This window comes from Notolepis coatsorum, assembly GCF_963971535.1.
Source record: "Notolepis coatsorum genome assembly, chromosome: 8".
NCBI lineage: Eukaryota > Metazoa > Chordata > Actinopteri > Aulopiformes > Paralepididae > Notolepis > Notolepis coatsorum.
This window is the reverse complement of record NC_140172.1, coordinates 74735549-74762034: the sequence shown is the minus strand read 5'-3', so window position 1 is coordinate 74762034 and position 26486 is coordinate 74735549. Positions and strand designations below refer to the sequence as shown.

Here is a 26486-nt window from a genome sequence, read left to right as displayed (position 1 = left end):
AGAGGAGATCACATGAGCTGCTGTGTTATGAGTCAATATGAATGAATAAACCACTGCCAGCAGAGCAAGGCCAAAGATAGAAACCATGCCTCTTGTACATATTATTGTCGCCCCATAGCCAATTCTGTTAACAGGTTATGGGCCCAGATCTCGCAGGGGGGAAATAATAAGGGTAGCTAGCTTAGCTGAAGTGTAGGCCAGAGTAGCACCGGGAGTACCGCGTGGCTAGATACTAGGCCAATGGAGCTTAAGCTACACCTACCACCACCAAGAAGGAGGATGGCGACCAAGGGAAGGAGCAAATGGCCCTCATTTAATGGAAAAGCGGAGGGATATGAGCTCTGGGAAGAGCGCATGCTATGTTGCATGCACGGCGTGGGACTCAAGGCGGTGATCTCGGCGGCCCCCGCGGGGCCACTGACGGCGGAGGACCAAGCCCAAGACGACAAGCTTAATGCGGACGCATACTGTGAGTTGGCGCCGCTGCTCGACGATACGAGCTTGGGGCTAATATTCCGCGACACGAAGGACAAAGGCAGAGAAAGCCTGGGAGTGTTGAGGGAGCATTACATCGGACGGGGAAGGCCCCGAGTAGTGTCCCTCTACGTAACGTTAACGGCTCTGAAGAAGGGGCACACAGAGACGATGACAGAATACATCATCCGAGCTGAGCAGATCATGACGGCGCTCAAGAGTGCAGGAGAGGCACCAGGTGAGGGGCTAATGATGGCGATGGTGATGAGAGGACTACCGGAGTTGTACAGGCCGTTCGCGCTACTGGTTACCCACGGTACAAAGGACATGACATTGGGGCAGTTCAAAGCCAAGCTGCGGAACTTTGAGGCCTCAGAGGATATCCACCTAGACGCCGCGGAAACGGGGGGGATAGCACTGAAAGCCCGAGCGACACAGAGGGAGAAGGCCAGGCCCACGACGGAGCTGACGTGTTGGAGATGCGGAGAGAATGGGCATCGGAGGGATAACTGCAACAAGGCGGTCTGGTGCAACTTCTGCAGATCATTGGGGCACACAGACAAAGAGTGCCGAAAGAAACGAGACCAGAGCGCCCGATACGCACATGGGCAAGATGTCGGCCATAGACGAGGCGGCGCCCATGGACAAGATGGCAGCGACGGATGAGGTCGAGGCTACGGACAAGATGGCGGCGATGGACGAGATTGCGGCCGTGGCCAAGATGGCGACTGTGGACGAGATGGTGACTACAGACAAGATGGCGGTGACGGAGATCGTGAAACGAGTCGAGATGACGCCCGGAGAGCGGCAGGACAAGAGGACTTCGTTTTCGGGGCGCGGACTACGGGCGTCACCCGGCCAACGCAGCACCGGCAGTTCCCGAGGAGGGGACTGATCGTGGACACAGGTGCGTCATCCCACATCATCAACGACAGGAACAGTTTCAAGAACTTCGATAAATCCTTCGAGCCGGAGGGACACGGCATGGAGCTGGCAGACGGGAAGCGCACCTACGGGTTGGCGCAAGGGAGAGGAGACGCACAGGTACGCCTTATAGACAGTAAGGGACGCCGGTGTACAGTGACGTTAAAGGACGCTCTATATATACCCTCGTTCCCACAAGAACTATTCTCAGTAAAATCTGCTACTGCTAACAGCGCCGAAGTGTTCTTCAGTGAAGGTAAAGATGTTCTTGTAGAACGAGATGGTACGCGGTTTAACATCGACGTATATGGGAGAATAATATATACGGAGTGCAATAATAATGACAAATGTAATGTGACTGTCAGTCATGACATCCAGACGTGGCATGAAATTATGGGTCATTGTAATCACGAGGATTTACTAAAGCTGCAAGCAGTGACAGACGGTATGCACATTAAAGGTGAAAAGCATAGACCTGACAAAGAATGTGAAGTTTGCATAAGGGGGAAGTTTACTCAAACAAGGAACAGGGACCCCACAGAGAAGGTAAAGAGACCACTGGAGCTAGTTAACACCGACCTAGCCGGTCCAGTAAGGAACGAGTCCATAGGTGGCTTTAACTATGTACAATCCTTTACAGATGTGGGTACAGGCGTAGTGTTCGTCTATTTCCTTAAAGCAAAGAGTGATGCACTCCAAGCCACGGAAAAGTTCCTTGCCGATGTAGCCCCCTATGGGGACGTAAAATGTTTGAGATCAGACAACGGGACCGAGTTTACAAACAGAGAGTTCCAATCACTGCTGAGAAAGAACAGGATCAGACACGAGACGTCATGTCCCTACTCCCCACATCACAACGGGGTAGCAGAGAGGGAATGGCGCACCCTTTTTGAAATGACCAGGTGTAAGCTAGACGATATAACATACCGAAGAGCCTGTGGCATTATGCGGTACAAGAAGCCGCTTACACCAGAAACAGGTGTTTTAATAAACACACGGGCACCACCCCATATACAGCAATGACTGGGAAAAGATGTAATCTAGCCAGAATGCACAAATTCGGATCAGTGTGCTATGCTTACCAGAAGGACAGAGGCAAGCTTGAGTCCAGATGTGAAAAAGGGCTCTTTGTAGGACACGACAGAGGGAGCCCAGAACTCCTAGTCTACTATCCCGGTAAAGGGAAGGTGCAAAAGCACAGACTAGTGAAATTTGTCACCAAGACAACGTGCGAAATCGAGACACAGACAGAGGAGCCATGGCTGGACTCCGGGGTAAGGTATGGAGGGACAGAGACACCACAGCCTAGCGTACTGAGCACAGGCGTACAAGCAGACAGCCAGCCACCCCCAGAGGGCGATGACGAGGAGCACCCGAGGGTGACGTCAAGTGCCCCAAGCAGTGGGAGGTATCCCTCAAGGGAACACAAACCCCCAAAATATCTGATATCTGTCTTTTAAGGAAGCCATAGTGTCCCCAGAGTTGAGTAAGTGGGAGAGAGCGATGGACGAGGAGATGAGGTCCTTAGAGGACAACCACACCTTTACCCTCACAAAATTGCCAGAGGGCAGACAGATAGTGGGAGGGAAATGGGTGTACTCAATCAAGGAAGGGATCGAAGGCCACGAAAAGTACAAAGCGAGATTTGTAGCTAAGGGTTTCAGTCAGAGGGAGGGGATAGACTATGGGGAAACATTTGCCCCCACCGCCAACCTGACCAGTGTAAGGGTAGTGGTTCAGAAAGCAGCTGAGGACAATCTGATTTTACATCAGATGGATGTGAAGACAGCCTATCTGCACGCACCCATAGATAGGGTTACGAAAAGAAAGGGGGAAAGCTAGTGTGCAAGCTAGAAAAATCCATTTACGGCCTGAAACAGTCTGGGCGAAATTGGAACGAGATGCTTCACACATGCCTCATCGAGGATCACTTCCTACAGAATCCAGTAGACCCCTGTGTTTACTCAAGGGAGTCAAAAGAGTCAGGAAAAGTGATAATCGTCATTTGGGTGGATGATTTGATCATCGCAGCAGACAACACTAGGAACCTAGATCAGGTGAAAGGTATGCTCTCCACCAGATTCAAAATGAAAGACCTTGGCAGGTTAAAGCATTTCCTAGGCATGGACTTCGAGCAGTCGGCCAATTGTGTAACAGTATCCCAGAAGAGATATGTGGAAAAGATCCTGAAACGTTTTGACATGCAGGAATGTAGAACAAGGGAAACACCATGTGATCAGAAACTTGATTACCAGGAGGATGCTCAGAAACTGACAGATGTAAAAATGTACAGGGAAGCCGTGGGTAGCCTCATCTACTTAACAACATGTACCCACCCTGACCTATGTTTTGTAGTGAGTAAGTTGTCACAGCATTTTGCTGATCCCACAGAGGAACACTGGATTACGGTAAAACATGTTTTTCGTTATCTCAAAGGTACAGTAGATAAACTACTTTGTTTCAGAAAGAGCAGCGAAGGCTTAGGGCTTAAAACCTACAGTGATGCAGACTGGGCTGTTGACATCACAGATAGAAGGAGTACTACAGGATACTGTGTTAGTTTAAACACAAACAGCTCACTGGTTTCATGGAAAACAAAGAAGCAGCCCACAGTTGCACTGTCAACTTGTGAAGCCGAATACATGGCTCTGGCCATGACGATACAGGAGTGTATTTATCTAGAACAACTGATCGGAGGGATGGATAACTATGTATATAAGAAGACTGTTGTTTATGAGGACAACCAGGGTACTATTGCCATTGCGAGAAACCCTGTATGCCGACAGAGGTGTAAGCATATGGATATAAAGTACCATTTCTTCAGATCTGTCATCAGAGAAGAAAGGATGACACTGGTTTATTGTCCAACAGATGACATGGTAGCAGACGCTATGACGAAGCCTGCTTCAAAATTGAAACTGAGGAGATTTGCAGAGGTCATGTTTGGTGTGTAAATATTGACTGCCATACTCTTTTTGATGTTCTAAGACTGTTATTTTCTTTGTAAATTGTTTTGAAGAGTTCATACAGTGTGCTAAGCAACCATAAGTGGGAGTGTTGAATCTAGAGGTTGTATGTATGGTTGTAACTAACTGTAACTGTCCTCTACTGCTCCCATGACTGCATATATATCTGTGTCCACTGGAGGGCGCTATAGGCAGAGCTTCTACTGTCTACGCCAGGTTGGGAGTATATAAGCCTTGGTTCCCTCCTTGTACAATTACAATGCGGCTCAATACAAACAATTGTTAAGGGGCCCAGGGGGTGTAGACTGTTGTAGTTTGAGCTAATTTACACCATGCTCCAAAAAAAAGAAATCTGCTGAGCGATGTGCCGCGGGGAGCGCTCAATTCAAGGTGAGCGGTGAGCGAGCGGAGAGCGACTTGGGGGCGGGGTCAACATGAGCGATTAGCGGAGCGGACCAAGCTTTAAAGAGCGAAGAGCGGATTTCTCGCCCGCGCCGATCCGCTCACGTGGCCTGGTATGCATGAAAGGGTGGGGGGGGGGGTCGTTTTTTGATGCTTTGATCGTCACCAACGGCATACGTTGTGGAGTAACGTTACACACACATGTTGCGATCGAGGTGAAGTCATGCTTGGATCACAGAAGGATTGATATAATTGAATCCTTACCTTCACTAGGATGTACCCCAAAAAGAATATTGCAATTGTCTGATCACAAGTCCAAGTACCGGTGTCCATCGTGTCGCCAACATAATCCACCACAACAGATGCATCGGAGGCATTTGACGCTTCTCAATTGGATCGGGATACCTGCCCGCCTCGCACGACAAAGAAAAGTGGGCCCGGAGACATTTGATCAACGCACAGGCCAAGATATAATGTTTCAAAGGGTGCTCGATACTGCCACCTGGGTGGATGCGGCCGGTATTGCACTTTGGCATTCTCAGGATGATTCCCCATGTTAACCCCGAGTCTATGTGCTTGTAATGAATGGAAATATCGAATAAAAGAAATAACGATGAAAACCCGACTATACTCTGGTTTTCGGGGATCCTGGCGCTCAACGCATGGCGAGATAACCCGACTATCATCGGGTCTGGCGTCCAAAGAGTTAATGTGTGTAACATGTTTAATGTGTGCAACATGTGTTAATGTGTGTAATGTGTGTTAATGTGTGTTAGTGTGTTAATGTGTGTAACGTGTGTTAATGTGTGTAACATGTGTTAACTCATTCCCTGCCAACAACGAGTTTACTCGTTATTGGGAGCCGACACTTGAACGCCAACAACGAGTATACTCGTTATTTGATCGCTTTTCCTTTTTTCAGATATTTTTATTCATTATTCATCCAAGGACCTTGGTGTTACCATAAGGAATGAGTCTGAGATCGCCAAAGTGCAATACCGGCCGCATCCAGCTAGATGGCGGTATCGAGCACCCTTTGAAACCTTGTATCTTGGCCTGTGCAATGGTCAAATGTTACCGGGCTCACTTTTCTTTGTCGGGCGAATGGCGCGGTTATAGCGATCGGATTGAGAAGCGTTGAATGCTCCCGATGCATGATGTGTGGTGGATTATGTTGGCGACACGATCCACACCAATACTGGGACTTGCGATCAGATAATTGGAATATTCTTTTTGGGGTACATCCTAGTGAAGGCAAGGGCTATATGATATCAATCCTGCGTTGATCCAACCATGTCTTCACCCCAATCGCAACATGTCTGTGTAACGTTACTCCACAACGTATGCCGTTGGTGACGATCAAAGCAAAAAAAAAACGATCCCCCCCCCCCCCCCGGCCCTTTCATGCATTCATGATGAAACATAATACCTATGATATAGATTTGATTTGGGCATAATAGCGTGTACAGGCAAGAAACGGCAAAGTTTATAGTAGAATTGATGTATAAGGCTATTACTCAGCCCTTCGGGAATTACCCCAGACCACGCTATAACCATACTTATATTCACCACGGTATAACACGGGAACGTATGGATGAAGAAATTAATTCTTTTTCACATATTGAACGATAGATAGGTAAAATGGGCCATAGTATTGTATCCATAGCTATAATATAGAATATAGTTATAGCTCTACAAACATATAGCTCTTTTAAAGCGTGGCAGTGCTAGAACGGGGCCCGGCTAATGCCTGGCGGTCAATGAGTTAAGAGCCATAAATGTATATACGTTTTTGGATATTTTTTTTTTTTTTTTTTTTTTAATATTCTATTCAATGTCACAGCCCTGTATGTCGCCGTTAAAAGGCATACTGGGACCCCGAGGGTGCAGTACCGGCCAGATCCTGCTAGTAGGCAGTATCTAGAGTGCAGTAAACCCTGTTCCAGACCGGGTGTTACGTTTAAACCGCTCCGGGTGCAGTTTTTTAGTACAGGAAAGCCTAGGGCTTCACTCGATCCCATTGAATCGTTTTCGGGACAATCGATGCATGTGTTGTGCTTGATTATGTCGTGGACCAGATGGACATCAGATGGACCAGACGCGTGTATCACTTCCGCAACGGATTTGATTTCCGGGGTTGGCCTGATTGGCCGCGACGGCCACGTGACACGCTGCGGCCCCGCCCCGCGGCAGCGGTCGAGGCGGCAACACCAGAGGCTGCTGTGTTTCACTGCCGCTTTCCCATGGCCTGATTGGCCGCGACGGCCACGTGGCACGCCGCGGCCCCGCCCCGCGGCAGCGGTCGAGGCAGCAACGCCAGAGGCTGCTGTGTTTCACTGCCGCTTTCCCACGGCCTGATTGGCCGCGATGGCCACGTGACACGCCGCGGCCCCGCCCCGCGGCAGCGGTCGAGGCGGCAACGCCAGAGGCTGCTGTGTTTCACTGCCGCTTTCCCACTTCAACACCGCAGCAGCATTGTCGGGCCTAGCACAGTCTCTAACAGTAACAGTAAGAAGCATTAATGTTGCTGAATTAAAGAATGAATAAGTTAAACGTATCAATTCAGCAGTCAAAGTGTACTGTATAAATCTAACTTCATTAGACGGCCGACGTACGGCTCTCTTGTCCATTAATGGATATATAATGGATATTTTATTTATCTGCCACCGTGGTGTAATGGTTAGTCCTCATACCTCTCATGCGGAGGCGGATGACCCGCGTTCGAATCCCCCCTTTTTCTAATTTATTTTTTTGCCATGTAAATGCTTCAATCTGGTGCACTTTGAGAGCTATATAAAGAATGACATCCTCAATGGATGTAGATTTATAATATTTTAACTTAAAACTAGGCTACTTTTGCGTATACAGTCATTAATATTATATTCAAAAAAAAATAATATTAGACAAGCGGGGTTTCGAACTCAGGTCGTCCGCTTGACAGGAATGAGCACTAACCATTACACCACTGTGCCAGACAAAATATATCCATTATATATCCATCAATGGACAAGAGACCCGTGTTTCTAAACAAGATTACAAACATCACAAAACAAACTGGTCAGACTACTGTTACTGTTAGAGACTGTGCTAGACTGTGCATAAGCGCGGCGCGATGTGAAAGGCGAAGTGAACTCCAGCGTCGCGCCACTGGTAACGCAGTGGGAAAAGTGATTAAACAGCTCTGCACTCGCAAGATGTGGTGCGACAATGCTGCTGCGGCGTTGAAGTGGGAAAGCGGCAGTAAAACACAGCAGCCTCTGGCGTTGCCGCCGCAGGGCGTGGCCGCGGCGTGTCACGTGGCCGTCGCGGCCAATCAGGCCAACCCCGGAAATCAAATCTGTTGCGGAAGTGATACACGCGGACCAGATGGCGATCAAACAATTGGAATATTCTTTTTGGAATACCCCTGACCACAGGTAAGGACTATCTGACGTCAATTTCAGCTTGATCCAACAATGTTTTCATACCGATCCAGCTAATCGGCGTGTGTTGTGGTAATAACGAATGCCGTTACTGGCAATCAAAGCATCAGAAACACCCCCCCCCCCCCTTTCATGCATTCATGATGAAATATAATACCTATTATATTAATTTGATTTGGAAATAGTAGCGTGTCCAGGGACGAAACGCCAATGCTTTTAGTAGAATTCACGTTGCGCCCTATATCCAGCCTCCCAGGAATTAGCCTGGATCATTCCGAAATTATACTTATATTCACCACGGCATAACGTGCGAACGTATTCATGAAAAAATATATTCTTTTTTGCATCTTGGACAGAAGATAGTTACTGTCAAATGACCATAGTATTGTATCCATAGCTATAATATAGAATATAGATATAGCTCTACAAACAATGTGACGCACTCCTATCTTTAACAGCATGGGGAATATCCTCGGCCTTGAATGAGTTAATGTGTGTAACGCGTGTTAATGTGTGTAACGTGTGTTAACAGTTTGAGAACCAGCTATTATCCTCACCCTGTAGTCAATGGGCCACGCTAAAAGATAGGCATTTTCACTGTGCGTCACGATGTTTGCAGAGCTATATCTATATTCTATATTATAGCTATGGAGAAAATACTATGGCTCATTTGACAGTCACAAATTTTTTCATGTATACGTTCATGTGTTATCCTGTGAATATTGTATAGTTTCAGAGTGATCTGGGCTAATTCCTGAAAGCTGAGTTATGGAGCGCTATGTGAATTTAGCTAAAGTCATTCGCGTTTTTCGCCTGGACACATTACTATTTCAAAATCAAAGGTATATAATAGGTATTATGTTTCATCATGAATGCATCAAAGGGGGGGGTCGTTTTGTGATGCTCTGATCGTCAGCAACGGCATACCTTTTGAATACTACATACGTTGATCGTTGCGATCGATGTGAAATCATTGTTGGCTCAAAGTAGGATTGATGTCATATAGTCCTTACCTTTACTAGGAGGTATCCAAAAATGAATATTGCAATTGTCGGAACGTGATTTCCAGTATTGATGTCCATCGGGTCCCTGACATGAAATGGCACAAAATATGCATCAAGTGTGTTCCAAGCGTTCCAAGTTGCTCGAATGAACCGTTTCACTTGCCCGAGTCCAAATTCTCTGCCCGGATCATATAAAATGTAACACACAGTGTGAAATAAGGTTTCAAAGGGTAGGCAATACTGCCACCTAGCAGGATTCGGCCGGCATTGCAATCTCAAGGTCTCAGAATGAGTTCCAATGGTAACACTGAGGTCTGTGAGAGTATAGGATATTAAAATTAAAAATTAAAAAACGTTCTAAAGCGTAATATTACGTTTTTGGCGCTCAGCGGTTGGTGAGCAAACACGTAATATTACCTGATTGGCACTGAAAGTGTTAATGTGTGTAATGTGTGTAACGTGTGTTAATGTGTGTAACGTGTGTTAATGTGTGTAATGTGTGTAATGTGTGTTAATATGTGTTAATGTGTGTTAATGTGTGTAGGTATATCAGAGTTGGACCAGATCTTGACAGTTCTTCTCACTACTGAGATGTTTGTTGGAGGACTGCTGGCCTTCCTCTTGGATAACACAATTCAAGGTGACCTCTGACCCCTCACACACACAGCCTTCCTCTTGGATAACACAATACAAGGTGACCTCCCCTCACACACACAATACAAGTTGACCTCCCCTCACACACACAATACAAGGTGACAAGTTGACCTCCCCTCACACACACACAAAGAGCTGGGGTCCGGAATAGATTGAGGTCCAAATGACACAGAACCACATTGCCCAGCATATTGTTGGCCAATGTGCAATCGATAGGAAATAAACTGGACGACATCAGAGCACGGATCCAATTCCAGAGGGACATTCGGGATTGCAATGTCCTCTGTTTCACAGAAACTTGGCTGTCTCCAGACATCCCGAATCATGCAATAGAACCGGCAGACCACTTCTTCGTTCTCCGCAAGGACCGGACGGCAGAAGAATCACAAAAGACGAAAGGAGGCGGCATTGCCTTCATGATAAACAAGGAGTGGTGCAATTTAGGCAACGCAAAGGAATTGTCTAACCACTGCTCCCCAGACCTGGAGTTTATCACGATCAAATGTCGACCCTTCTTTCTCCCGAGGGAGTTAACGTCCATCATCCTCATCGGAGTGTACATTCCACCACACGCGAACACTGGGGCCGCACTTTCAAAGTTACACGACGAGGTAAACAAACTACAGATAGCTAGCGTTGACGCTGCCATTTTGGTTCTGGGCGATTTCAACAGCGTGCGTCTTAAAAAGGTGTTGCCGAATTTCTATCAGCATGTGACCTGTCCCACCAGAGGCGAGAACATATTAGACCATGTATACTCGCAATTTAAGAATGGGTACAAGTCACAGGCTCTTAGTCCTTTCGGTAAGTCCGATCACGCCGCCATCTTTCTTTTGCCAAAGTATAGACAAAGTCTTAAGCGAACGCCGGTAGTATCGCGAGAGGTTAAGCATTGGACCGTGACGTCAGAGGAGACACTCCAGGCTGCACTTGAATGCACAGACTGGAGTGTATTCCGTGATAACACAGCCAATATTAACGAATACACTGAAACGGTGCTTGACTTTGTCTGTACTCTGGTAGAAGAAACAATCCCCTCTACCACAATTAGAATATACCCAAATCAAAAGCCCTGGGTAGATAAATCCGTCCGTGAGGCTCTGAAAGTGCGCACATCAGCCTACAACACCGGGCTGGTGACAGGCAACATGGAAGAACACAAGACGGCAAGATACAGGCTGACTCCAGAGGTATGTGGCAGGGCCTCAGAACAATGACAGACTACAAAGGCACCTCCCTCAAACTGAACAGTGACATCTCCTTAGCAAATTATCTCAATTCCTTCTATGCGAGGTTCGAGGCTGTGAATAACAACACCAGCCTACAAACCACGGCAATGGGGGGGGGGGGGGGGGGGGGGGTCTGCTGATGGAGACTCAGTGTTCAGGGTAACAGAGCATGAGGTGAGGCGGACCTTTAAAAAAGTGAATATCAGGAAGGCAGCAGGACCGGACAGCATCCCCGGCCGCGTCCTAAAAGTCTGTGCCGACCAACTGGCCCCGGTATTCACTGACATCTTCAACCTGTCCTTGGAACAGGTTGTCATCCCCACCTGTCTGAAGAAGTCCACCATCATCCCTGTACCCAAAAAATCTACGCCCGCTTGCCTCAACGACTACCGCCCTGTAGCCCTCACCTCCATAGCCATGAAGTGCTTTGAGAAGCTAGTGAAGGGCTACATCTGTTCCTCCCTCCCCATCAACCTGGACCCCCTGCAATTTGCATATCGCCCCAACAGGTCCACAGAGGACGCCATAGCCCATGTGCTGCACACAGCAGCATCACACCTGGACAAGAGGCAGGGGAACTATGTGAGAATGCTGTTCATCGACTACAGCTCAGCATTCAATACCATAGTCCCCTCCAAACTCATAGCCAAGCTCAGGGACCTGGGCTTGAACTATGACCTCTGCCAGTGGGTCTTGTACTTCCTGACGGGCAGACCCCAGGTGGTAAGAGCAGGCAACTGCACCTCCTCATCCATCACGCTCAACATAGGGGCCCCCCAGGGCTGTGTTCTGAGCCCCCTCCTCTACTCCCTGTACACACATGACTGCGTGGCACAGCGGAACAACAACACAATCATCAAATTTGCTGATGACACAGTAGTGGTGGGCCTGATCTCTGCCAACGATGAGAGGGCCTACCTGGAAGAGGTAGAGAATCTGTCACAGTGGTGTCAGGAGAACTGCCTCTCCCTGAACGTCAGCAAAACAAAAGAGATGATTGTGGACTTCAGGAGGTCGGGGGTCAAGGACTACAGCCCCCTCAGCATCGACGGGGCACCGGTTGAGAGAGTGAACAGTTTCAAGTACCTCGGAGCCCACATATCCGAGGACTTGACATGGACCACACACATTGACAGTGTTGTGAAGAAGGCACGACAACGCCTCTACTTCCTCAGGCGCCTAAGGAAGTTCCAAGTCAGTCAGAAGATCCTTAGGAACTTCTACTCATGTACAATAGAGAGCATCCTGACTGGCAACATCACCTCCTGGTTTGGGAATAGCACTGCACAAGACCGTAGCAGACTACAAAGAGTGACACGTTCAGCCGAATGCACAATTGGAGGGGGGCTTCCCACCCTCCAGAACATTTACAACAAGCGGTGCAGGGGGAAGGCTAAGAGAATCATCAAGGACTCCAGCCACCCGAACAACTGCCTCTTTGAACTGCTGCGGTCAGGCAAGCGATACTGGAGTCAAGCGATACCTCACACACACACACACACACACACACACACACACACACACACACACACACACACACACACACACACACACACACACACACACACACACACACACACACACACACACAATACAAGGTGACCTCCCCTCACACACACACAATACAAGGTGACCTCCCCTCACACAATACAAGGTGACCTCCCCTCACACAATACAAGGTGACCTCCCCTCACACACACAATACAAGGTGACCTCCCCTCACACACACAATACAAGGTGACCTCCCCTCACACACACAATACAATGTGACCTCCCCTCACACACACACAATACAAGGTGACCTCCCCTCACACAATACAAGGTGACCTCCCCTCACACACACACACACACACAATACAAGGTGACCTCCCCTCACACACACATGCACACACACAATACAAGGTGACCTCCCCTCACACACACACAATACAAGATGACCTCCCCTCACACACACACAATACAAGGTGACCTCCCTTCACACACACAATACAAGGTGACCTCCCCTCACACACACATGTTAACCTCCCCTCACACACGCACGCACGCACACACACACACACACACACACACACACACACACACACACACACACACACACACACACACACACACACACACACACACACACACACACACACACACACACACACACACACACACATGTTAACCTCCCCTCACACAGAGCCTTCCTCTTGGATAACACAATACAAGGTGACCTCCCCACACACACACACACACACACACACACGCACACACACACACACACACACACACACACACACATTTAGAATATTTTATTTATGTCCACATAAAAACAAGGTTTAAAGGACACAAATATTAACAGTGCGCTTGTACATTGTGGGATTATTCGGATACAATCGCGCCACAGTGGCAATCAAAGTTACAGACTCACACGGATGATGAACCTGACAATCAACACAGCTCATGGGTACAGATAGCAGCGTCTTCTCCAAATTGCCCGGAAGGCTCTCTCGCGAGCTTGAAATTCAGACCACCGCTGCTCATCCAAGGGCTGGGCCGCGTCAGAGAAGTCCGTGTGGGGCGGCAGCTCCAGGCCCGACAGGTGGATTGGCGTCGGGTCATGGGGAATCCATTGTTGTTGATAGATTCTCCCACTTTGGAGCGCTCGCTTGTAGGCAACTTTGATCGCCGAGACCAGACACATAGTCCAGAACAATCTCCACAAGTACATGTTGCACATTACTACGTTAACGGCGGCAGTTACGACGGGTGTTTGCTCAGGTGTTAAGAATGGTGCGCTCCAGCATTCAGCTGCGACCTGCTGCCACCAGCTGCGACCACACACACACAGGCCTTCATCCAAAGATAGTTAAAGTTAGTTCATAGTGACCTGGGCTTAGTACATAGTGACCTGGGCTCAGTTCATAGTGACCTGGGTTTAGTTCATAGTGACCTGGGCTCAGTTCATAGTGACCTGGGTTTAGTTCATAGTGACCTGGGTTTAGTTCATAGTGACCTGGGCTCAGTTCATAGTGACCTGGGCTTAGTTCATAGTGACCTGGGATTTAGTTCATAGTGACCTGGGCTTAGTTCATAGTGACCTGGGCTTAGTTCATAGTGACCTGGTTTATAAGCCCACCCTCCAGGTGTATCACATGCAGTTTTGACCTATGGGTGGGTCAGCAGCACAACCTTGACCACAATGGTCTCTAGGGGCTGATGTCACTCTGCTGCATACAAGCCAAACCAGCCTTCAATGAATCCTTCCTCGTAACCTATTTCACCCAGTTGTTTGATATGGTAAAGCCCTTAATCCCTCCTCCTAACCTATTTTCACCCAGTCATTTATTATTTGTTTATTTGTTTATTAGCAATGGGGTAGGCAGGGTGGGGTGGGGTAACTGTACATTGGATTATCCACGAAACCTTACTTGGTCCCAAGAAGAGGGTCTTGTGTATTATTGGGTTAGGACATTTACTGTATGTAGCAGGGTGGATTATCCCTGCTTTATGGGAGTGGTTGTACATGGCCACCTGGTAGCGGGACGCAGCAGAACTGGGTCTAGCTGGATCCCCGACTTTAGGCCAGGAATGTCAAAGTTGGGGTCGAACAGCAGGAGCGGATGGGGCCTAGGATTCACTGACCTAGGGATGGTACTCTGGTCCTTCTGGCCCTCCAGGGCGATCAGCAGTAGCTCCCCACACACCCCCACTTCCCCCAATACTTCCTGCGCCCTCCCACACCTGATGGCAGTAAGATGGAAAATGTTTTCGCTCCCCAAAGCAGTACCCTTCCCTAATGACCTGTAGAGACCTTTAACAATGAACTATAGACAGGGGTGGAGAAAGGGTTAAATAATAATGAGCATTACCCCGGCAGAAAAGGGTTAAGACAACAGACTCAGTAACAGACACACACACACAGTGCTCCCATTTACATCTCCTTTTATATAACCTGGTTCAAGGTACATGGGTATTACTCAATAGTACACGCTATGTTCTCACTGGCACCTAGTGATCTTGCTCTACAATACACACGGAGGAAAGTTATTCCCAAAATGAAAGCTCTTCCCACACTGACAGCTCTTCCCACACTGACAGCTCTTCCCACACTGAAAGCTCTTCCCACACTGACAGCTCTTCCCACACTGAAAGCTCTTCCCACACTGACAGCTCTTCCCACACTGACAGCTAGTCCCACAATGGGCACCTTGTGCTCTCTCTATATTACAGACACAGTAAGAACCTCTTCCCTTTAAGGGTTATCTACTGCTCCGCTTCGCGGTAGGGGAGAACCAGGTAAAGACTAAAGGAGTTCAATGGGAATTTTATAAAATAACACACATATTATTACACTCAAAAGAAATTAACAGTGGGCTCACATTTAGGTAAATAAACTCCTATATAAAGCCGGCTGTAATGGTTGGGGCGCCCCTTTTACACTGCTCTCCAGTGTGCATAAAAAAGCACTGTTTATCTTCACTCTTAGAGAGCTCGCTCCACACAGTGTACTGTCTACCGAACACGTTTCAACACTCCGAGCACTGCTACTTATCCAAGATGGTGGGCCCAAACCCAGCACTGCTAGTCCGGGTGCTAAGATGGCCGACGGAGATCACGTGATAACAGCCAGCGGGGCGGAGTGGATGCTGGGGCAGGTGCTGTTGGCAACGGCTTGAAGAGGCTGGAGGAGCGTGCAGTGTAATGGCGTCCTCTGCTGGGCTGAAGAGGGGAGCCGTCGCGCGTGCTAAACTGTAGTGCTCGCCTAAACACAGCTAAACTGCGGGTCGTATTGCACCCTCCTACTATGACGCCTATATACACAGCTACCGCAAGGTGACCAATGTCTATCACCTGGTCTTCGGCTCTCCTCGCCGGGTGAAGCCTTCACAGTGTCTCTGGCACACGGACCAAACGCTAAACTACCGCAGATATTTCTGGAATAACCCGTTTTGTAGCAGAGCCTATTCCTTTATCCGGCACATTAATCAACCGCTCAACTACCGCATGTATTTCTGGAATAACCCGTTTGGTAGCAGAGTATATTCCTTGCACGCTCGCTTTTCTGGTGCTCTTCGGTTTTGACGTCCGTCCTCGTCTGTGTCCAACGCCGAAGAGGAAGCCACTCCCTGTTGCACCTTGCGATGAATAATTTCTTCCTCTCTTGATATCCTTCCTGCCTAGCGACCACCACCACCGCCGCCTGCCGGCACTTGTAATCCTGTCTCCCTATGAAACGTCAATGTCAGGAAGGGGTGATCAAAGAGAACCGCACGTTAAATGTCCACAACGTCCTCGTGAACACGGGGAATGCAAAAGACCAGTGTCAGACATCCTGAATAAAAGTCAGACATATTCAGGTGGCTACATTTACATTGGAGGGGGTTGGGTTAGGACATTTTCGAATTGCAGTTTCGAATTGCAGTCTCTCGTAGGTGCTCTTTGAGAGTGGTTTTGAAAGTGGGTAGTGATTCACATTCCTTTACAGCTGTGGGTAGGGCGTTCCACATTGATGTGGCATAATTGCGAAATGTGTTTTGTCCCTTGTTTGAGCCGAATCTGGGTTTCACATGATTTGTGGAGTTCCCTCTGGTGTTGTGGTCGTGGTATTCACTGACCTTTGGGAAATAATTTGACATGTACATGGGTACCTTAGTTGTGTAGTGTATCTTGTAGACCAGGCCCATTGCAAGTTGCTGTACTCTGTCGTCTACTCTAAGCCACCCTAGGTTGTCAAAGTGGGCAGGGGTGAGGTGGGTTCTAGGAGTAAGGTCAAGCAGTAGTCTGACCAGTTTGTTTTGTGATGTTTGTAATTTTGTTTTTAGCACCTTTGAGGTGCTTTGGTACCATGAGGTGCAAGCATAGTCGTAGTACCCTTGAATGAGTGCTCCTGCCAGAGTCTTCAGGCTATTCTTGTTTGCCAGAGAGGAGATCTGGTACAAGAATCTAGTTTGTTGGTTGACTTTTTTTTATTACATTGGATGCCATTTTGTCACAGGAAAGATTTGCCTTTAGGATGGAACCTAGGTATGTAATTTCATCTTTCCTTGTGACAATATTGTCACCCACCGTAAACTGAGAAGCCGTCGGTCTTGCTGAGTTTGTTATTTGAACCAAAGAGAATGGACTCTGTTTTACCCAGGTGTAATGATAGTTTGTTATCAGCGAGCCAGGTGCAGATTTTGCCTAGTTCCGAGCTGAGGGTTTTTTCAACCTGTAACTTGTTCTTGTCAGAGACCAGCAGGACTGAGTCGTCCGCAAACAGGAACAAGTTGCAGTCACAAGCTGACGACATTCCATTTGCATAAATTAGGAACAGTAGCGGACCTAGTATGCTTCCTTGTGGAACACCACAGCTCACTGGGAGGGGGGGGGGGGGGGGGGGGGGGTAGGGTACCGTTTACCTCCACCATCTGTTCTCTCCCCTCCAGGTAGGATTGCATCCAGCTCACTGATAGACTATCAAAACCAATTGCTAACCAATTACCAACCTATTTAGCAACTGTTTTGAAGCAGAAGCCCACACTACAGAACAGTAATCCAAGTGGCACAAAACCAAAGCACAAACAATTTGATTAAACAATGCAAATGGAAGGAATGGTGCACATTTCCTGGCAGTAGCAACAGCTCTACCCATTTTAAAAACAGTTTTGTTTATGTGATCATACCATGATAAAGTACTATCAAGCCAAAGGCCTAGAAGCTTAGTTTTTTCAACCTGCTGTATAGGTTGACCTGCAATTTGTAGAATCAATGTTTACGTGCCCATCTTTGATTGGTTCCAAAAAGCATACAAACAGTTTTTGAAATGTTAAGCACCAGCTTATTTGTTTTTATCCAGTCATATAAAATGTCCAATTCACCAGCCAAAACCTGATTAAGCTCAGAGTCTGTAGCTGCAGCATAATAAAGGGTTGAATCATCAGCATATAAAGTCAGACTAGCCTGATGAATAGAAAAAGGCATATCATTAGTAAAAATAGAGAATAAGAGGGGCCCCAGGCAACTCCCCTGTAGGACACCGCATTCTAACCCTCTACTGCCTGACAAAGCACCATTAAAATAGACCCTCTGAGACCTCAAGGACAAATAACTCCTGAAAAATAAAATTGCTGTGTTATTAAAACCATAGCAGATGAGTTTTTGTATTAAAGATTGTGATCGATCACATCAAATGCGGCACTGAAGTCTAACATAATAGCACCCACCAACATTGAACTGTCGATAGCTGAAAGCCAATTATCAGACATCTGTGTCAAAGCAGTACTGGTCGAATGATCGGCCCTGTATGCATGTTGGTGTACAGTTGTTACGTCATTAGCTGAAAAGTAGGCCTGGACTTGCTCAGACACAATCTTTTCCAGTAATTTACTGAGAACAGGTAAAATGCTAATAGGCCTACTGTTGGGACCTCCAAAAGGTAATTTAGCATCTTTAGGAAGTGGAATGATCTTTCCCTCCTTCCATAACAAAGGACACATGCCACTGATTAAACACCTATTAAAAAAATGTGACAGATTGGTGCAGAGATGAGACGCAGCCATTCTCAACTATTTGCTATCCAGGTGGTCAGTGCCAGTGGATTTAGAGACTGGTAGAGAGCGCAATAGCCTATCCACAGTCACAGTATCCACCTGTTGGAATTCAAAAACACAGTTTTTTTCCTTCATAATGTGTTCTTTTATCAACAACTCAGAGTTGTTATTGACAATATTATCCATTCCCTGCCTAAACTTGGACAATAATCAGCAATGTGAAGAGGCTTTGTCAGATAAATACCACCATCTGATTCCACAAACGAAGCCAGGGCAGATTTTTTACCCATGATTTCATTCAGTACATTCCAGAGTTTTTTACTGTCCCTATTGCTTTCTGAGATTTTCTGCTTATAATAGGTTATCTTACTTAATCTGTTAATTTTTACAGTAATGATTTATATCATCAATTAGACCTGATAAAAACGAAATCTTCTTGGCCTCATCTCTTTGCAACATTAAGTCCTTTAAAGAGTTACCAATCCAAGGAGCACATTTAGCTTTGACAGACTTTTTTAAAGGGGCAGTTTGTTAAAAAATTTCATTAAATAATCCATGAATATATTTAGAGCTACCTCAGCATCATCTACAGACCTCACATCCTTCCACTGAACTGAACCCAGATCATCAAGAAAAGCCTCCTCAATAAATGTCTTATAGGATCTTGTAAGTACAATTTTAGCACTGCCCTTTGGTAGTTTGGTTCTCCTGGAAACAGCAATAATATTATGATCACTGAAGCCAACTGGGATAGACACAGGTATGGAACACATTTCAGGATTATTAGTATAGATATGGTCTATATATACATTTGGAAGTGGTGATTCCATGACAATTTATAGATATCCTTGTAGGTAGAAGATATGGTAGATATGGTAGATATGGTAAAGCCCTTAATCCTTCCTCCTAACCTATTTTCACCCAGTTGTTTGATATGGTAAAGCCCTTAATCCTTCCTCCTAACCTATTATCACCCAGTTGTTTGATATGGTAAAGCCCTTAATCCTTCCTCCTAACCTATTTTCACCCAGTTGTTTGATATGGTAAAGCCCTTAATCCTTCCTCCTAACCTATTTTCACCCAGTCACCCAGTTATTTGATTTGGTGAAGCTTGTGCTGGTGAGCTAGTGTGATGACAGGTATCTGGTGTCTCTCTCTGTCCAGGCACAAGGGAGGAGAGAGGCCTGTTGGACTGGGGGTCAGAGTCCCAGGGCTGTTCCGCCACGCCTGGCCAGGCCACCTACGACTTCCCCCTGGGAATGGGACTTGTGCGGCGGGCTCACTTCCTCCGCTGGGTCCCTATCTGTCCCAGCTTCCAGGGCTACCGGGAGCTGTTCCAGCCCAGGGGAGGAGAGGAGGAGGGGAGAGGAGAAGGAGAAGGAGAAGAGGGAGAGAGGAGAGGAGGAGAGGAGGAGGGGAGAAGAGGACAGGGGGAGAGGAGAGGAGGAGAGGGGGAGATGACATCTACTAAAGTTTAATACCAGCTCTGCCGTCAGTCTGGACACTTTTTGTATCACAAACAGTACTGTATTTGCAAATCTGGTATGTCATAAATGTATAGATGTAGCAGTACTGTCTATCTGTATGTCGTGTGTGTCATATATGTTATGATGAATTGAAAATGGGGGACCCTGATGTAAACAAGACGAAAGTCTTTCTCTGGTCTGCATCCCCTTAACAATTGTATGTATTGAGCTGTACTGTACTGTACCCATTCTGCAATCTGTTAATAAACCTTTCAATCAATCAATCAATCAATCAATCAATCAATCAATCAATCAATCAATCAATCAATCAATCAATCAATCAATCAATTCAATCAATCAATCAGTCATGTCAGCCAGCCAGCCAGCAACCAACAACACTCTTTAAAGCTGAAATAACTATTTTCTGACCACTAGAGGGCAGCAAGTCACCACTTACAACCTTTTTCTTTCCAAGATGAAAGCCATACTGGCACAATCTGGTTGATTTGTGCATAGATTACAAGACTATACTATAATATATACAACTGTCTCTCCTTGTTGTTAAATAACACTGTTCTGACAGCTTTGTTAATAATACTGTTCTGACAGCACAATGTTGCTGTAATTAACACTTTAACTGCCGGGAACGTGTTTAGGTGTCTTTCCTAGCCATGCTCAAGTTGCAGAGGACGCCGTAAATCGTCTTTGATATCAATATTTCAAAAATCTGTGATCGGAATCATATTTCCCCTCTGCAGCCTTGAGACACACTGCTGATCTCCTCTCAACCCTCTAGCGGTTCAAGAGCGCCATCTGGTGGCCGATCGGCAGATCGAAACCGGATGTCAACCTTTGAACCGGCAGGACTCACTCCATATGTGGTCCGGGCACTCGCTAATGTTAGAGAGACTCCGTCTTCACACAGTGAACATCGATCGGTGGAAATAACTCGAAAAAACAACATGATTTGGACGTATATACTATTATTAGGGATGTCCGATATTATCGGCCGACCGATATTATCGGCCGATATCGGCAGTAAAATGTGATATCGGAAAATATCGGTATCGGTTTAAAAACAAAAAAAAACAATAACAATATTTGTTATATATATATCCAGTGAAATGATTAGTTACCTGAAATTATTCCGTTTTTTGGACGGGGAAACCCTGCATATATCGGTATCGGTTGATATCGGTTGATATCGGTATCGGTAAAAAAGCCAATATCGAGCATCCCTAACTATTATACAACCTGGAAATAGATCTGGCATTTCAACATCCCATAATTGAAAACTGTCTACTCCACGCTGATCGCCCAACGGCCCGAGGAGACTGGGGTGAGTTTTAGCCTGTAGTATTACCGTGTTCGATATAAACTGCTATGATGAACATATGACCCACATTAGATGAATGGTATAACATTGCCCACGGAATTATAAACGCCCCCTCGCCCATCCGGTCAACATCAGATGACGTGTAGTAACTTCCAGAACCACATCCAGTTGAAATGTATTATCTGGCACAGATCGCTATCAAACTGTATTTCATCATCAATAATGCATTTGGGGCTATAAATCACGTTCTGGAGAAAGCTGCAGAAAGAGATGAAAACATACTTATACTTTAGACCATATTTTAGTATGAATATGTGAATGAAAAAGTTTAACGTTGCTACACCATGAACAATACATATAGGACATTGAATGGGCCCTAATAATGGCAATCTAGCAATATAATTTAAAAAGTTATAGCCCTGCAAAGAAGGGGAACTTCTCCATGTTAAATAGAGCTGGCAAGGGATGGTATATCATGAATTTAACCTTGGGCAGTTAAAGTGTTAAGAGATTCACTTAAAAGAAAACATTTTAAATGCAAATGTTTATAAAATAGGTGGAACTAAAGCACAGGAGGGGTTTTGTCAACAAAAAAAGACATTTAAAAAATGTGAAATATTTTATTGCAGATTTTAAATGATTGCTACTATAAGATAGTATTTACAGCTATAGCTACTGTGTGTATACAATTGTATTCACAGCTATAGCAATGTGTAGAATTGTATTTGCTACTATGTGTGACTACTACTATGTGTTACTACTATGTGTTCTAACATCAATCAATCAACAAATGTATTTTGATAACTTGGAATATGTAACGTGGGCTTGTAAAGCCATTTGAAACATGTAACTGATGAAGGGTGATACAATTAAACTTCATTATATTAAAACAGTGAAACCAGTCCTACCTTGAAGGAGTGATTCATTGTGGTTATAATTGGTAGCATATCACAACACTGAGATTACATTTCTCATTATAAGAATTCACATATGTGACCCGACGTGACCAAACCCGACTTATTGCGGCAAATAACATTGCTCAGAAATGGCGAAAATGTCTGGTATTTCAGAATAGGTAAACATTTAAATATTGCTTTTTTGACTGCTTTGACATATTCTATATATGTTCCCTTATTTGCAAAACTTAATACAACTTGTAAATGAGTTAATTATTGTTATTTGTCCGATAGTATGTGTTGTGAAGGGCCAGATTAAACCGAATATATATATTTATTTATATATATATATTTAATTGTATTTGTATATTCTCTAATATTCCCTGATATCCCTTGTATATTCCTTGTACAATATGCATTGAATATCCATTCTAGCCTACTGAACATCCCATAATAGTCTCCATTCTACTATTGGTCGAGACCTTGGTGCCAGGCTGCCATACCCCTCAGACCCAGTTCAAACGTACCGCTCCACATGTACGAACAAGTCCTAGTTCCGCGTAGGAATCTGACTACCGCACCACTAATGGGACTATTTGTTCATAGTGCGTATATATACTGCGCTACTAAAGTAGGACTTTCTTTTCAGTCCAGTTTCTTACCCTCCAATAGAGTCACAGACGTAAAGCCTCCCCGCGACGCCACGTGTGGGAGTAAGGCCAAGTTCGCCTACCATCGGTATTGAGACATCGTGTATATTAATATTTGAATAGTCATATTTGGCACTATATCGTCGAGTTGGACGTAGTCTATTAAGCTAATAATAGTCTGTTAATATATAGTGCTTCGTGCGGTGAGAATACTACCGTAGTCAGTACCCGATCGTTTCGGGCAGAAAACTGGCTGCTTACCCAGGGTGGTTGACCCCACGTGAAGCTGCACCCGAGGAGCCCCAGAGCCGACGAGCGAGTGGACCTGTATACCGGATTATTCTACCGACGACAGCCCGCCTTCCCAGGCACGGATTATGCTTTGTACACATTGATTATTCCATGGATAAAGACCCCCGACACTGCCGTGTGTTGGAACCCCCCCCCCTGGAGAGGACGCAAGGTGAGGAGACGCTCTGCAAGACGAGGTCGCTTCACGTCTCTCCTCCGTGGACCGGATGACGCCGGCCCACAAAGAGTCCACCTGCTTTCATCTGTGGTCCAAGGATCGCCGGCGCATTGAACGGCACTACAGTGGGTTCACCTGGGATACCCTTGGCCGGATGAGGCAGCCGGATTCTACCCCCCCCCCCTTCCTACTCCTGTCGGCTTACAAGCGACCGGATTAACCCCCTCTAGTGTATCCAGTATATAATCATTAAAGTATCATTGCTGTTATTCCTTAAACTATTCCAGGTCGTATATGTACCACCTGCGCCTTCAGAGATTGGACATTCTCTATTGATATACCGACGAATACTCTTGCCATAAAAGTGCATACTAATTCCATTCATAAATGTGATTGATTTGATTAAGTGCTTGCTCTACACACCATCGCTGTGTAGAAATAAAGACCTATTTCTAATTCGTACATTTGTGTTGGATCCGTTTCATCTACGTGACAGTGTTCATCATAATATATTTATGCCGTGTACTGGGTGGCCGAATATTAAGTACAAAGGTAGTGGTAGTAAGTATCATATCTAGTAATACAGTCAGGGAATTGTACCCCTCAGTTACAATTGGTCCTTCGAGCCGGATGGTAATTAGTGTAATATTAATATAGTGTTATTAATATTGAAATGGCCTATGATGAACACTCCACGAAACGATCCTCCTAACCAACGCCCGCAGCGCGGACGACGGCTCCCTCAGTACTTAGAGGCCTACGCTGTCAGTCAACAACCTAGTCTTCTACTAACAGTAAACGTGGTAAAACTAGAAAGTAAAAGTATGTCTAACCCCAACGCCCAGACTACCCCGACCATAGAGGCCCCTACGGGCTCTAATGTAACTGACCAAGTTCACGGTGGGGACCAGTGGGAACCAGACATGACTTCACACCCCGCCAGTACTGAAGAAGTAGTCCCCGATGAGTCCCGGGAGGAATACAACGCTACCGAGAGAGAACTCGGCACGGAAGAAGACGGGGAGAGCACCGTGGAGATAGAGCTCCAAGGCTCCGCAAGGAGTACCCCGAGGGAAGGCTCCCCTATACAACCGCCTTCTCCCAGCGAGGCAGAGAGGACCCTACAGCAGGCCTTCCTCATCAGCCTGAACGCCGCTGCTGAACGCGACCGACTGCAGATCCAGCAGCGAAGCGAACACGAGCAGATACTTCTAGAAATAAGACGCATTCAGATGGAAGAGAATGTGGCCCGAGAACGAGCCGGTGCTCAACGGGACGCAGCGCAACTAATAGAACAGCTGATCAGACGGACAACACCCTCTCCCTCCGCCAGAGGCTCCAGGAACTCGTCTAGACACACCTCCAGGGCGGCATCCCCTAGCCGAGTAAACAACCCTGAACTTGACCAACAGACGAGGTCTATACCCCCCACAGACCACCTCCCCCCACCGGTCCAAGCGAGACCTAGCAACCGGGAAGGAGCAGCATATCCTGTGGAGAGGCTAAACCAGAGACTACAAGCACTGGATGACCTAACTGAAGACGAAGAGGAAGAGGAGGAGAACCACGCCCGATGACAGCACAGTACTCTACCGGACCAGGAGGTCCGGTACAGCCCAGGCTATACTCCCGCGGAGCTGCGCTACAGACCCCCGACTCTATACACGGGTGAGCACGACGCACGACCCGCACCGAGGAACAGCACCTGGACAAGCGGGCCATGGTACACTGCCGGTACCAGCCCATACCAAGGAGCGGGAGGAGACTCGCCTAGGAGGCCTCTCCCCCAACGCTCGCCGATGTATCCACAGTCAGCGTCATACATTGGCACGCCTATGGTACCCGACTTCACCCAAGAGAACCGGGCCCAGTATACAGAACTCCGCATGTGTCTGGAGACCATGTTGGTGGATGTATTGGATGAACGCCACAAATACGCCATCCTACTGAAGCACTTAAAGGTGCCCCGCGCACATAATATAGCGCTCGCCTACGCGACTTCCACCACCCCATACACAGCAGCGCTGGTAGCATTGGACCAGAGGTATGGGCGCATATGGGATTACGTGATCCAGGAGATCCGACACATCGACCGCTTACCCCCAGCAATAGACAATCGAGCACTGGACGACCTGTCCATCAGAGTGCAGTCCCTGGTAGGGATGTTGGGAGCGCAAAGAGAGAAGGGGAGGCATGAACTTTACGCCAACTCAAATGTGGAAAGGATTCTGGAGAAGCTGCCGCCCGCTCGTCAGGAGCGCTTTAGGCGGCAGAGGGACCACAGAGACCCGAATGGCCCCGAACCGAACCTCCTCGATCTAGCAGACTTCCTGGCGAGAGAAGTCAGCAGCCTACGGCTAGATACATTCGGACGGAGCACCCCTGGCTCCAGAGAAGGAACCAGACGACTAAATGATGGAAGAAGATCGGTGACCGTGATGCACCAATCGGAGTCAGTACCGAGCAGCAGGAGCCACAGTACCCCCTCCAGAACGGAGAAGTGGAAGATAGTGTGCCCCTACTGTGAGAAAGAACACTGGCTAGCGCAATGTGACTCCTTCCCCAAGCTGAACGCGGAGGAAGCAAGTCAATGGATAAAGTCCAACAAGCGCTGCTTTCGCTGTGCGCGCTCACACATGGCAGCCGAATGCCGCTTAAAGAAAAGGTGCACCAAGTGCGATGGAGCCCATCTGGACATACTTCACGACAGTAACAGACGGCGCCCTTCACCCGCACCATCCAGCCGCAAAGCGAGCGTCATGTACATCGATCCCGCCAGCAGCAGTGGAGCCCGAGTACTCCTAAAAGTAGTGCGTGTGACACTAAGCTACCAGAATAAAGTCCTGGACACTTACGCCGTCCTCGATGACGGGTCAGAGAAGACCCTGCTGCTCGCCTCCGCTGCGGCCCAGCTAGGGCTGCGGGGAAGCGAAACCCAAATGACAATTCGGACAATAAGACGAGATTTGAAGACGATAAAGGGCGAGAATGTCTCATTCTCTATCGCAGCAAGCGGCCAGCCTGAGCGACGGTACCAGATTACAGACGCTTTCACCAGCCAAGAAATAGGACTGTCG

General features: G+C 47.0%; 1 pseudogene across 1 annotated transcript in view; it reads left to right on the top strand.

Annotated features, from left to right (window-relative positions):
* LOC311233489 (solute carrier family 23 member 1-like) overlaps positions 1–22288 on the top strand; it is a 136423-nt pseudogene extending 114135 nt beyond the window's left edge. The window contains exons 8-9 of the transcript XR_014621069.1: positions 9737–9832; positions 19757–22288. The product of XR_014621069.1 is annotated as a solute carrier family 23 member 1-like (transcript). The remainder of the gene's footprint in view (positions 1–9736; positions 9833–19756) is intronic.
* The last annotated feature ends 4198 nt before the right edge of the window (positions 22289–26486 follow it).